The following is a 13,324-nucleotide window of genomic DNA, read 5'->3' on the forward strand; positions in this document are numbered from 1 at the left end:
TATTGGCCTTGAAGAGGAGATGGATGTGCTTTTCTTCGATCTGGGAAGAATGGGCTACATACGGCCCGAAGACCGAGTTGCTTGACAACTTAAAGCAAGACATTGTTCAAAAGGAATGGAAAATGGAGACTTGTTTGTAATCGAGAAAAGGAATGGAAAATGGAGACTGTTAAGTCATGGAACTTAAAGGATTGTTTGTTACCTTTTCTGATTGTACGTGTGTATAGGCATACTTGGGTTTAGTATGTAAAGCAATGTTCTATATGTTTAGAATGTTTGATGTTCGTCTGTGCATGTTGGTGGAGTGTAGACTCCCTGCACACCCAGCGCTGTTTACTTGCATTTTATACCTTTTATACTTTTTATGAATATTCCTTTTACGAATATTACTAAATTCAGATTAAGTTGAGACTTCATTTATAACAAGACTTCACCTTCCTGAAAGTTGGTTCAAGGTTTTTCAGTAGTGTAAGCCAAATCTGAAATTCAGTATTCTCCCAATTCCCCAAAAGGTGGAGGTACGTGTGTGGAGAAAGCAGAGATGATTTTGAAGTTGACAATGCTGTCAGGGACTGATATGAGTTTGGAGGTAGGAAAGGGGCTATCAAATATCTCTATTGTTTGAGGAAATTTGGAAACCTTGGTGGTCTGACAGTGTAAGTAACCCTCCCCACCTCCTGAATTATTCACTTAAACCTACACAGTTCCTCTCCCACAATGTTGTTCACTGGTTCATCAAAAGCTCACCCAAAAGTAAAGTAAAGTAAACCTGCTATAGAAGTGTGTGTGTGGGGGGGGGGGGGTACTGTCTACTGACAAATGTGTCAAATGTAAGTTTCTGTCTTTACCAGTGCTCTGTTTTGTGGAACTCTAATTGTTGTGGTGTATGTGTTTTGTTACTACCCCCAGCAGAAGGAAATGGTAAGGTATATTTCATCTTACAGTGAGTCAATATAAAAGGTATTCAGCTGGTGAATTGCCTGATCTGCTTAAAATTCTTACTGTAAGGGCCAAGCATTTGGTAGCATAAAGACTTCACTAGTTGCAATCCACAACCGCTGAAAACATAGGTGGACGTCAACAGCAGAATCCTGAGTATATGGGCTTAGTGTTAGGCAACACCTGAATGGTGCCCTGGTATTTACATGTTAGAATTTCTCAATCCTTATTTAGATCTGTTTTTATTCTTTGTGTTTTAGAGGTTTGATTTCTTTTAATTGTGGTGAGAAATAAAGATCAGGTAATAGAGAACTTGTAGAACAACTGGAATCAATCAGAAAAATAGAACCCTACAACTCTGATTATAACTTCCTTACAAATACCATGCTTGTCTGGTGGATGATGTATGTATGTGACATGACAGTCGTCGAGAAAAATGTTGATGAGAATCCAAAACAAAATCTGTTCTAAACAAGTCTGTGCTCACTTTGATTTATCAGCCCTGTGCAGTAGAACTCACCTGTTCTAAATAAAGTATGACCTGAGGTGATTTCCAAGCAGTTTAGGTAATGAGGTTGAGGCGGACAGTGGTGAAAACATGACCTTAGAAAGGTGGTAAAGTAACCACCATGCATATAGGATTTTCTCAGCAGCATTTAACTCAATTTAGGTCTGAAAAGCAAGCAGAGTTCTACATGTGACTGGAGTCACTAGAGCTAGGGAACTTTTAAAACTTTTTGTGAACCATTTTTGATTTTACTTCCGCAGGGATAAAGTAAAATATGAAACTTTGTACTTTCTCCCCTGGAAGACATGGTAGGTGAAATAAAAATATAACCATATTGATTTGAGTTAAGATCACAAACTTAAAAATAATGAACCGATATTAGATGTTTTATTACAGAATAATAGAGAAATAAACAGTCTTTCACACTGACAGCTTATTCATAAAGTGCATGGGTGGGGGAAGGATTCTGAACATCAAAACTCATGAAAGGGAAGGACTTCCCAATTTGATGACTTCTATAATTTTTACTATTATATGAGTATTTAGGAAGATGAATGTATTTGGAAGAGGTCCAATCACATTGCTAGGAAGTCAGTTTAGTTAAGTAGTTAGAGGAGGTCACCTGCTTCTTTATGAAGAACATGTGGCTTTAACATGGTCTTGGAAATCTTGAGCTGAAGATTTTAACATTAACAGTATGGCCAGGATGTTTCTGAACATCATTTTTTCTTAATTTCAGAGTTAATATGCTATTAACTTTAACCATTATCTGTAGCTCCAGACATTTTATCAATGTTTTCCAACTTCTGATATGCATTCTTTACATCTTATTTATTCACTCTGCTAATCTTTGATATCAGTCAACTGTTTATTCCTGAGTAGAATAAAAGATGTGTAGTAGGGACAAAATGTCTTGAATTAAAGCTGTACCACCTCAAACTCTTCAAATGGTGTTAATATTTTTAGGATCAAGCTGTTAATCAGCTGGATCTTATGTGTGTGGGAGCTCTTCAGTCAGAATGCTCTGTAAAACTGGATGTTTAGGTTAATCTTATGGGTATTATGGTTGACAGAACCCATGGAGTTTTACCTGTGGGAGAATTAACCCTGTTAAAGATAAAAAGCCAAATCGGAGTTGTATCCTTTATTGCAGTGCAGATATAAATTATGTTCCCTGAAATCTAAGGATATTCTTTAAGTCTAGAAGCAAGCACAATAACTAAACTTGGATGAAAAATTTGGAATTCAGATCTAAGTCACTATGCTTATCCAAGATTGTATTATTATTACTTTTACTTTTGAAGTTAAAAAAAAAAAAAAAAAGAAAAAGAAAAGAAATAATGATTACACTTGGTGTGTTTTAAACAAATTCAGGAAGAATATTATATAGAGTCTGTAGCTTGAAGAACAGGCTATTTTTTTTTTTTTTTTTTTTGCAAATAGTTGCACAGCAAAAAGGAAAGGTTTTATTAGGTTATTAGGTAAAGGTTTTGTTTGTATCATGCATCATTATCTAAAACAGAACATTAAGTTAACAGTTCTATACTTACGATTATTTCAAACTTAATGCTTGTAGTATTTTTCAAAAACTATCATTATTTTTAACCTTTATTAGTTCAGCAATTCTACTTCTAGTTGTCTCTAGTCTGATCTTGTTGGATGCCCCTTGCTGATCTTGTAAGTGGGTCTCACATGACTTTTTTTTTTTTTTTTTTTTTTTAATCTGTATTAGCATCTTGAAGAAATGGTAGAATTGTTTAGTGATGATATTCTGAATAAAGGAATAAGACACCTTAAATCCATACCTTCTACGTCCATTTTCAGATGTCTTCTGATATTTTGGTCATATGGGTCTTAACAGTTTTCCTGGCAGCTGATAAGTTTTGTTGGATTTTTATATGCACTTGCTATTCTAGTTGATAAACTGTTTTTAAGCACTGTATGAACAGTGATGCTTGTATGCAGCAGAACCTGCATACTGTAGTGCAGTTTTTTGTATGCCCATATCCAATAGTCACTTGAAGTGACTTCTTGGATCATTAACTGCAGTCCCCTACTGAGGCAAACCATTAGATCACATGATTATTCACCCCTATTATTAATCTCTAATTTTTTTTGCCCTATGTGGAATAAGGAGAGTTCCATTAGAGGTAGTGATAGAAGAAGTTTAGAGTCTCTACCTTTTCATTTTCACTTTGACAGACACTTCCACACTCTGAAGAGAGGATCTTTGAAATTTATATAGGTAAATATACTGAGATGTTAACGGTAGAAATTGGAATTCAGTAATGCTTTTGTTTGCCCTGTTGTATTAAGGATAAGATATCTCCAAAGGATTTTATCACTAAAACCTTGAGGAATGCTTGGCAGATCAGATCATGTTACGTACTTTTCAATTAAACTGTCCTACTTAAGTTATATGGTAAGTAGTGCATGCATGTGACTCCTGAGTATCAACAATGCTCTGAATGCCTCCTGTTTTTTTTCCTCCCATTGTGGCATGCTATCATATCACATTTACCACCTGGGGAAACTCAAGACCAAAACCGTAACTTTAAGAGTTTGATTTTGGCATTTCCACTTAATTAAAATACTCATATGAAGCCCAAGAGTTCTTATTTCATTTGAAGGCATTTCTGTGCTTCAGTGGAATAAATCTTCCTCAGAAATGCACATTCTGTTTTGTAGCTACCTGCTCCCTCTGGGGTTTTTAATGCTGTGTTGCTATCTTGCATGCTGTTTTCAGGTCAAAAATAAATATTTTATATAAATTGCCTCTTCATTGGTTGGAGGACACCTTGTTTTAAAAAGTTTTTGAAGGACTTAAGCAAGGCTAGAGGAGCAGTTTCATACAACTTGTGTGGAGGAAAAAGTGAGAGGAGAGGCAGAAACCTTCTCCATGTTTCTACAGTATTTTGAAAAGCACTTTTTAACACATACAATAATACAGTTTAACAATAATATAGCCAAGGCTGAAGATATTTAAGATATGAAACTCAATTGATTAAAAATGTGCATTTTGCTTTTCACAAAGCTGCTAAAGTAACATTCAAAGTTTCAGGAAGACCCTCTGTCCTTCAGTGTCTTAGCTGCCAGCTTCCAACCTGGTGAATTAAGGTAATCAAGCCTTTTTGTTCTTTCAGGTACTCGGCACTTGAATTAGTTCAAAATAGTAGCAGAAATGCCAAATTAAGTGCAGTATGAAAGAACAAAGACAAAAAGATGTCTTCAATTTTCCAACATTCCCTTTTAAATAAATATTTTTAAAATACACATCTTCAAGTAAAAAGTCAGTCTAAGGTTAAGAACGGTAGTTTGTTTTCCACACTTGATACAGTTTCTTATCTTCTGATTAATGATAGCCTGTTATTGCACATCATCTTTTTTTATTTGTTAGGGGATTACACTGAGTTGTATATCCCCCAGTGGATATCTGATTGCACAGTTCTCTCTTTCCCTGGAAGGACTAGTTGACTTTTTTTTTATTTGAAGCTTTTAAACAGTGTGCATTCATTATACAGCTCAGCTGACCACAAATTTCATAAATGTCATTTTTTCTCCAATGTATTGGATTTGTATTATGTGCATGCGATACATTCTACTGCTTTTTAGCTTGCACTCATTTTTCATGAGAATGTTTCACTGGAAATTAATTACTTCATATTCTCAGAGCAAAATGGAACATGTAATGTGAAGCTGTATTTTTAAATTAAATTCCCACATTTGTGCAAATTCATAGTTTTACAGTACTTTACTCTGTGTGTGTGTATATAGATATATTACTGTATGTTCAGAAAATACTTTGAAGTTTTCCATGAAAACAAACACACGCCCCCTTTTGTTTTACTTAGTGTATTTTGCAGAGAAGCTGTCAATAAACTAGACTTGTATATGAGGAGGCAAAACAAGTATGCTGGTGTGGAAAACCATACTGAGGACTGCAATGGAAGGGAAAATGTTTCTTCAACAAAGGAAAGTGGAATTGAATGAAATGGAGGAAAATTACATGAGAGGGAAATTTGTGAGAGACAAACATTGAGAAAACGCAGGTGTATGTCACATCTGGCAGCCTTCTCTTTCACCTCTGTTTCCCCTCTTACCACATTTATTTCAGTTGAGCAGCCTGGTCTAATTGGAGATGCTCCTGCCCATGGCAGGGGGGCTGGAATTAGATCATCTTTAAGGTCCCTTCCAAACCAAACCATTCTAAGATAATTAAAAAGTTTTTCTAGATCCTCTGTCAGACTTGAAATTCTAAGAAGACTTTTGAGTTTAATATTTGCTCTTAACTTTGAAAATAGTGTGTTTATGGGAATTTTCCCTGGGAAACATTAGTAAAAAAAGTATTTAATGAAAAGAGTAGTTTCATGATTGTATTTACAACTGAAACATATCCATGTGATTATTTCTTAGGTTTATGCTTTTCCATATTTTTTTCTGTCACTTGATCTGTAACAACACCCTACACCTGCATTGGCTTTAATTGATCTGTTACACTGTATGATGCTAACTTGTCTTAGGCAGGATTTCTTGCAACTATAACATAATGTAGATTTGGAACATAGATTTAAATTTGTAGATTTAAATAAAATAACAAAATAGATAACTATCATTTTCTTAGCTATAAATTAATATTCCTACACTTCCTTTTCCATTTGGGGAAAAGCTTGGATTTTTTTCACCTGAACATCAATACGTGGGATTTTTTTTTTTATTTTTTTTTTCCACCTGTGCTTCTTTTGTGTTCTACATAGTCAAACGAAAAAGCAAACAAAACCAAATGCATTCACTTGTTTTCAATAACCTGTATTTAGTCCTTTAGCAACCTGGCCTTTGGATTACTACAAACTAGAAGCTTGTATTGTAGGATCACAGAATATCCAGAGTTGGAAGGGACCCACAAGGATTATGGAGTCCACCTCATGCACAGGACCACACAAAAATCAGGCTGAGAGTTCAAATGCTTCTTGAACTCTGGCAGGCTTGGGGCCATGACCACTGCCCTGGGAAGCCTATTCCAGCACTGACCACCCTCTTGGTGAAGAACCTTGCCCTCACGCCCCACCTGACTCTCCCCTGTCCCAGCTCCAGGCCATTCCCTCAGGTCTTTTCACTGTCTCCAGAGAGTAGAGCTCAACACCTGTCCCTCTGTTCCGCTTGTGAGGAAGCTGCAGGCTTCCCTCAGCCTGCTCTCTTCTGGGCTGAACATTAGGCCCTTCATCATCTTATTAGCAGAGAGTGCCCAAAGGAGGGCTAATGTCCTTCTTATACCCGGTGTGCCCCAAACTGCCCTCATTACCTTAAGGTGAGGCTACACCAGAGCAGATTGATCTGGGGGCTTGAACTGCAGAGTCAGTTGAGTTTAAACTGCTCAGTATCTATAACATTGTAGCACAGTGGGGGGAAAAAAAAAAAAAAAAAAAAAAAAAAAACCATAATCCATGATTACAGTAGTGGTTAAAAACAGGAGAGATATGTATACTGGTTATCACCCTGTATATTATTGTGCTCTCAATCTCTTGATTAATTTCAAATCTAGGAAAGTCACACATCTGTGCAGATGACACGTTTAAGTTAAATCTTCACAAGATTTAAAGTTAAAGCTTCACAAGCTTCTTCAATGTACACTTTTTGAATAACTTCTCTTACTAATATATAACTTTTGAATATATAACTTTTGAATAACTTTTGAATAACTTCTCTTACTAATTTTCATATGTAACATCACTGCAACAAGTGAATAGAAATGTTAGATTATTTGAAACTAACAGTATTTATTTATATATCGTGGGACTAAATATCATGGGACTGAGTAATTGTTGGGAAACAGAGCTTTGATCTTCATGATGAGCGCTTCACTGGTAGAAGCAGAAAATTAATTGTGCAAATCTGCTGACCAGTTGTTGACAATGGGCCATACCAATTGTGGGTAGATGTAGAATTCCTTTGTAAGGCAAACAGGATGTTGCCTTGGAATAATAGCAGCTGAAACCTCACTGAATTTTGTAGTGAAGTTACTGGCAGAATCTCCTGCCTTTGTAGTGGAAATATTTTTCTTGTTCTTTCATAGAATGGTTCTGATATCATCCTATTTCTTTCCCTGATAACTTTGTGTAAGGTGTTCATTCATTTGCCATACTTTAGGAAAGGGAAGTAGATAACTGGTTCTGCCATAGATGTAGATTAGTTCTGGTCTTTCTACATAAGCTCTCATAGTACTCTGCCTTCCCCATCAGTACATGGTATATCTTCATCCCATTTGCTCTCTATGATATCCAAGGAAGTACAGGATTCAGCCCATCAAGCTACCCCCCTTTACAACAGGCTGCTATGCATGGGCTCATCATTTTTTTTTTCAGTGGCTTAGATTCAACAGGCTTCAGTCTATTGCATAATTACATATACAAAAAGCAAGCTGGTAAATCCTTAGTTTAAATCTCTTATTAAAATTGAGGTAAAGATTAGAGAGGGGGGAAAAAGAACAAACTTTTCTTTGGCAAGAAAAGCCAAAATGAATAATGTTTTGACATATGGAAATGCTTTAATTAAGAGGCATTTCCTTGAAATTTTGCAATTCATTATTTTTAATGTTTTCATTAAGTAGATAGCTGAACAATAGGTGCATTATTTTTTATATAACATTAAGTGGACCTCTCCATTGTCAAAAGTTATGCTTTAAATGAAATGGATAATGAATTTAAATTGGATTTCACTTCAAACAGTTTTTGTTGTCTTTTTAATTAAATGTTGTTATAAAAAAATCTTTCCTTAAATTTGAATCTTTTAATATGATTGTGAAGTTAGCTCATTTATCAGAAGTAGGCCTTTTATGTACATTTCTGAAACAGGAAAAAACTGCCAAGAAATAAAACAAATTGTTGGTTTGTCATTCCCTCTGCCCTTTCTCACTCTCCCCTCCCCACCCCACCCCCCTTTTCTTTTTTTTTTTTTTGGTAAATCAGTGATTTTTTTCTTCACAAGACCAATGGGATCTAATCTACTTCAGATTGCACAGCGCTGAGAAAACCTGGTGTGATGTAAATTGAGCCAACAGCTGCTGAATGTTGAATTCTAACAATGCTTTAAACAGATGAAATAGACTTCTTTTCTTCTGGGACATTAATATTAAAAACTGCAAGTAGAATAATATTCTACAAGACTTGACTACTGATTTTTTAAAAGGAATTTGAGGTAACTTAGAATTACTGAATAACTTAGTTTTTAAAGTTGTACACACAATTCATGCCAAAATAAGGCCAGACCATGGTGAAACTTAACACTAGGGCATGCGTAGAAGGGATAATTACTTCCATAATACTGTTGTTTTTCTCACGTTTCTTCTTTAGAAACATGACAGCTGCTAGATTTATTACTTAAATTTATTAACTTTAATATAAATATACTAAGCATTGGGTTTGTGCTGAGTGAAACTAATACTAGACACTCAAAAATGTGAAGAGAATGATTCAAACATGCTTGTCCATAACTGGTGGCTACTTTTTTTCCTATACGGGTCTGATTCTGGCATTGCAGAAAATGGGAGGGGAGAGGGAAGTAGAACATGTGGGAACATTCCCCACGTATAGGTGTTTTCTTGGAATATTACATAAACCTGGGAACATTGGTTATGAGTTGAAATGACTTGCCTGTTGCCTCAATAGTTACAAGTGTTATCCTGGCAGCAGAATATATATATATATATATATTCTACACACACATATATATATGTATATATATGGAGCATAGTACAAGCAGTTCATAAATTGTGAGTGTTAAAGCAGTGTAGCATAGAAGAAACTAAGATATAATGAATATTCACTCTGGCTGTAAACATATAACTAAGGTGAAGTCACTTTATTTGTATTACTATAAAATTTTCAAACTAAAAGTCTTCTCAGGATTGATGCGTGTTAATACTAAAACAAGACTTTAAAAAAAAAAGTCTGAAATTTACTACAAAAATTTTAATATATTTAAAATTTGTTTCACTTTAAATATCCTGTATTTGAAGAAAGATTCTGAAATATTTGGCTGAAGTAAGGAAACTTAAGGCAAAAAAAAAAAATCTTTTCATAATGGGGAGAAATGTTTTTCAGACAGTTTTATCTGACACGCTACCTGTAATTCTTTATATACTGTGAGACGAAAAATATCTGACAAATGTTAAACATTATTAAACATTGAATGAAGTAGTGAATTAATTCACTGAGTAGTGAATTAATCAGGGCTTCTGCTAGCTGTTGAGAGTGGGTCTTTGAGTTGATTTTGTTTATAAAAGATATCAAAGAAAGTATGTGTTTCGGAGTATGTAGGAGGACTACAGTGCTTGGAAGCAACTTTCCTGGGTTAAGCAACAAATAATCAGTGTTTCCAGTACAGTGCTCAGTGACAGGAAAAATGTTGCCTATTTAATGAAAAAAATAATGATGCAGTTATTTGTGGAATAAACTATAGGGCACTTAAAGCTATTTCTGTAGGCTCTATCTAATTAAATCTTCAATGTTTATGCAGGCCCTCCAGCTTTTCATATTCATCTTTATTTGAAATTAAATGTAGATGTGTTTGGTTGATATTTTCTTGGTAAGGAAGCATCAAATTCTACCTTGCTATTAAGACATCTCTGTTCCCAGGGGTAGTCTGGATCTTTTAAATACCTGTTTTACTTAGAAGAAGAAATTTGTTAGTTAAATTGGTTGAAATCCATATGAGGATGAAGCATCAAATGTAAATGTCACCAGATGCAGATACTTTTGTTGCAATAGTTAACAGAACCATTTACTAGTACCAACTCTTTATCATTTTACATCTGTACACTTATGTTGATCTCCTTATCTAGAAAGAAGACAAGGAGCCATATGGAAAACAAAAAGGCTGAGGGTGCAAAGAGGAGTGACTTGGGAAATATTTCAGAGCATTTCTTACCTATGTGATCTAGTAGATACAACTTATCTATCTATATTTTTAGCTTCCCAAGCACCATTTCAGCTACCACTGTATTCTGTGTGAGAATAGCATTTCTGGTAGTATTTACTTTGTGACGTTACAAGCTGGGTTAGGAAAGACAGACACACTTTTCTCTGAGTGACAGTTCCCACAATGCCCAGTATTACTCTATCCAAGTAAGATGTCAGATCTCTTAAGGCTTCCATTAAACATTCTTCACAGACAAATCCTATTTGTAATTATTTGTAATTTACTAATTACATCTTGTGAGATAATAGATTGAAAAACCAGCTCTGTTTGTTTTTTTTTTTTTTTTTTTTTTTTTTAAACAAAGGTCCGCATTTCTTAACTTTCTCTCCTACAGATCTCCTGTCCTGTTCGTCTTTTACCATGCATAAGATCTGTTCAGTGCGGGCAGACAGCCAGTAAAATACAATGGCTGTAAAATTCTATGAAACTTGATTTAACAACAGAAATTAACAACAGAGTTGGGGATGTTATGAATAAAAATAAATTAGTAATTTTAATTCATGGACACTTTATACCCTAAGTGTACCCTAGTTTATACCCTAAGGTACTTTTTAATTGCATTTTAATTTTTTGTAATTACAGGTGTAGAGGGGTCCATTTTAAGCTTGCATCCTGTGTAGAATATTTTGTGAGACTGGTAACATGGAAATGCTTAAAATTCAGGACTGTACTTTTGTGTCTTTCGTGCAAGGAGCTGAAATCATACAGCTGACCTCAGTGGAATTCAGATGAACATCTATATTTGTAACTGAGAGATGTCAGCATATTCAAAGCAAAAAATTAGTTCTGCCACTGGTAATTATTTTGTAATTGACTTAAAGAAATAAGCAAAAGAAGTGCTTGGAATTTCCTCTTTACATATTCTCATATTCTTGTGGCTTACACACAAGTACAAAATGGATTGTGAAAGTTGCAATGCTTGCCTTTTGGATAGTTCTCATAAGCAAATGAGTGTTCTCACAGAAACAATTGTCACTTTCTTCCCTAGCTCATCAGCAGGAAAGTTGAGGCTTAGAACATGGAGCTGATTTTTTTTTTTTTTTCCTGTCCCCTAAAGATCAAAGGCCAGGGCGGAACAGTAACCAGACTTTCATAAATTTACTTCAGTGCTTCATAAAATGAAAGGAGTGCCCTGTGTAGAAAGACTAACTGGAGCCTTTACATGACTGTAAGTGTTTTTCTCTGCCTTGAGCATTTCAGGGTCCACCAACAGACTTCTTTAATTCTCTAGCTTTCTTATTTCTCTCAAATTCCCAAAGCAAAAACATTTTTTCTATTCAATTTCTACTTTAATTCCTGTGTATCTCCAGCTAAGGTAGTATCTCAGCTACTTCTTTTAGGTACAAGTCCCCGTGGAAAGTCTATGTATAGAATCATTAACGTGTGGAAAAGTTACCAAGTCCTTGTTTGAAGATTCTTGTCTCTTCTTCAGTGAATGTCTTTCTATAAGAAGAGCATATTTCTTTCATTTATGTGTACAACTGTCACTGGCACACTACCCACAGATGGTAATGGTTTTAAGTGAAACTGAAGTATGAAATGTTGTCTGAATGACAGAGAGGGCTACAGTTCGCCTGTTGTCTACCTTCCATCATAAAGAGCATTTCTTCGTGTACAGAGAATCTGAGATGACATCACAGCAATTTTTATACTCCTTCAACACATCTCAGCTACAAGAAGCCAAGCCATAACAAGAAAGGTCAAAAGAAAAGCCAGAAAATCAGACGCTTAGCAGGTATTATGTTGAATACCAGCACTAGGTCTTACTCAAAGTACTTTAGAAGTTTCCTGCAAGTTATTTAGTGAGGGTAATTTCTCTCTGATGTCAGAGATTTCCTTAAGGAACTGAGCTGGTCAGGGATGTGTGTTGTGGCTGCCTGTCATGGAGAGTCTTGGTCCTGATATTGACAGCCATTTTGGGTGCAGCCTTCACTGCCCAGATTGTTTTGGATGCTTTTTGCCATCTGTGCAGAAAGAATGCAAATGAACTATAAAAGGTAAAATTGCGAAGCATTTAGGCTTTGGTAAATGTGTATGATATCACGAGGCTAAGCATTAATATGTTTGCAGTGACACCAAATATTTGGCCGAATTTTTGCCAGTCAGATATGGAAGGGTTAGTCTGTATTGTTGCTTTGAAAGGGCTGATCTTCCTTGTTACTGGATTGACATCTTCAAAATTTCTGTATTTTATTGAAAACTGTACATTTGCATACCAGTGGTTTCCTGTTGAATTCCTGAGATGCTGTTAAGCTTATCTTTGATTGCAGTTGTACCTTTCCTCTCTCACTTGGCTCTAGTCTATGTGTTTTTTCACAAATTATCCTAGATTTGAAAATATGAAGAATGCTCTGCAGATGTATCTGTGTCCTCTCAAAGCTAGAGCTCAAAACTAGACATCTGAAGTCTGGAAGGGAAGTGAGGTTTACACAGGCATTTCAGTTGTGTGATTTTTAATTAATTAATTAATTAATTTGGTGGGAAGGAAGGAGATGTAAGGTAGAAGGCAAAGACAGCAGACCAGGGTTCCTTTCAACTTCATAATATTCTTTCAACTTCATAATGTTTGCAGAGCTATAATTGTGAAGTTCAGCAGCATTGCCTCTGTACTGTAATGAACCTGGTTGCAATAAAATTTAGTCAATGCCAATAGCAAACCTTCACTTTTGTGACAGAAGTTCTTTATAACCAAATATTAGAACAATTTTTTCAAGTAAGCCTCCAAATGTTATACATATCATCTTTATCATGGTCAGAAACTTTACTGTCCACGTATTTGAATTGCCCCAGTAGTTCCTTTAAGTTCTCCAACATTAAGACCAACTGGCCAAAAATGTAACACGTAAGAGGTGGAAAATACCAACAGCAATGAAGAATAGTCTGTAGGATTTGGCATTAAGCAAT

Source organism: Netta rufina (genome assembly GCF_964035555.1).
Source record: "Netta rufina genome assembly, chromosome: 4".
In the NCBI taxonomy this organism is placed as follows: Eukaryota; Metazoa; Chordata; class Aves; order Anseriformes; family Anatidae; genus Netta; species Netta rufina.